We start from the raw sequence: 2,480 nt of genomic DNA on the forward strand, positions 1-2,480 counted from the left end.
AAAGCACTTCAAAGTTCTTAAAACAACACACAAAATTTTAATCTTGAATGCTCAAAGGAAAAAACTTGAATGTTTAATCACTTGTCTTTGAATGCATGTTGCTAAAAGCACTCTTGAGTGCCATGGATTAAAATCAAGTTTTTTTTTCATGAATGCATGATTAAAACAACAAATTCAATCTTGAATGTCATAGATCAAATAATCATCTTTTGGGGCATAAAAAGAATCCACATTTTTTAAATCTTCTAAGTTATAAAAACTAATAAAGACACTTTGAGTAAGTTTGTAGTTGGACTCACCCTCTTTAATCACCCATCAATTTAACCATTAGTTGCAATCTCAACGTCATCTATGGGGATGGGTCTACCTAAGAGGATGTTAAGTTCTCCACAAAGATCAAACTCCACTCACTTGGGTCTTTAGTGGTTTTTCTAAGTTAGAAAATTCCTTGAATGTGCATTAATCTCGCTCACACTTCATTTGGGCATAAAAATTGGACAAATCTTGACGTGGAGGGCCTCTGGGCGCACACTTGTCAATTGAGTTTCACACATCTTTGTTTTGGGCTTAAAACAAACTCACACTCAATCTTGAATTCCTAACAATCAATGAACATTGCATGGTTTGGATGCATATTCAATGACGCTCGCATTTCTTATGTTGACGATCTCTTGACTTTCATTATGCTGACGATGCTGTCAAATTGGAATGAACATTGTATGCCATAATCACAAGTGTCTTCAATCATAGCTTACAAAATCTAAATCATCAATTGGAATAAACGCGTGTCTTTTAAAGCCCAAGATCATGTATGTGGTCTTGTTTTAAACTTTTTAGGAGGCCTGCTTGGGGATTTCATCACCCCTTGGGACGACCTCAACTCTAGCGTTCTGGCGAAGTATAAAAATTGGGAGGTGAATCCAAAGACACCTCTCTTGGAATCAAGATTTTGTCACTCGAGCTAAGCCTCAAGGAAGTTTATACCCTTGAGAAGTGAAAGAGGAGAAGTGGGTTACTGCTCCTCTCAGCTATGTGACATCTTTTTGGTTTCATCTATGGATTTGGGCCTCACGTACCTTGCATATATTAAGGACTCCCTAGCTATAACAAATTTCATCCTTGTAGAAAGCTTTCTAGGATGTTGATGTGTTTGACGTGCTTGCTCCAAAATTTTGTCTGCTTGTTTGTTCATAGCTTTTGAATGAATGTTTGCCAACTTTGGTCAAAATCCCAAAAAAGCAAAAATCTCCCAGCTCAAGGCATACTTAGCATAGTCACTGCCTCATCAAGAAATCATCCAAGCTCCCCCGCTGCAACCGAATCTATCTAGTTCCTTGCTTTAGAACAATCCCAAGTCTAAAGTCTCTCCAAATCATCCCCCCCAGCTAGCTAGCAACCCAATCCAAAATCACACCCAAGCCTTTAGAGAGTTTTTGTCATTCTACTAGAATTTGCTATCCAATCAATCCAACCAATCAACTAATCTCACCAAGGTTATCCCTTTGATAGAGCATTGTCTAGGGTAATCTAGCTTTTTTACTTATATCCCTCATCACCTTGAGCTAAAGGTTGGGATCCACAAGTGGTCAATCTCGTGTCATGCCCATAGGATCATTAGTGTATCCTCAAGTTGACATAGCCACCAGCAAATCTAGTACATAGGAAAGCAAAACTCTCACTTTTTGACAGCATGCCCTTGAAGTCTTCCATCCATAGGAAAGCCAAAAATCTCTAGCCAATCCTCCTTAGGTCTGTCATACAACTTTGACTCTCCCTAGAAAATCCTTCATCAGCCAATCCAAAATTTGCGTTTAATCCAAATCCAACCATGAGCTTCCATGTTCATCCATATGCAAGACCCCATCTCCATTCAACTCATCATCAAAACATGAAATTCCAAACCTATCATGATGTGTTCGGTCATATTGTCCTTGCTCCTGCGACCTCCTATTCCAATGATGATGGAAATCTTGTTGACTATGATGAGTATATTGAAAGCCTTAGAAACATTCCCCCAAGCATCCCCCAAAATCCACATATTCTTCCAAACTATCTAATCATGCCATCTGATATCCCAGCTTCTCCTCCATCACCCAATCAAACAAGCTTCCAATCTTCAACCCCCATCACACTAGCTATTCTTGTCAATCCACCTCCACCTCTGACACATGAGTCTCCAAGGAATCTCCTAGAGGAAATACAAGTAAAGCCGCCTCCAATAGTCGATAAGACATGTCAGCTAATCCAACCATGTGAAGTAGTCAGTGATGAAGCTTCCCCATCTATAATATCACCTCCATCTCCCATAGGTACCATCCCCATACCATCCATCAAATTGCTTAAAATCCTTCCACTTCCCACAAGCGTCAAAATCCCAACACCTTTCAAATCCCTCCAAATCCTATCCACATCCCCTCCAAGCATTTCCCAAATCTCCTGTAATGACCCTTATGCATCCATCTTCTACTCACCCATCTCCA

The sequence above is a fragment of the Cupressus sempervirens genome, chromosome 7, assembly GCF_028749045.1.
Source record: "Cupressus sempervirens isolate cs-2001-9-10 chromosome 7, ASM2874904v1, whole genome shotgun sequence".
Lineage (NCBI taxonomy): Eukaryota > Viridiplantae > Streptophyta > Pinopsida > Cupressales > Cupressaceae > Cupressus > Cupressus sempervirens.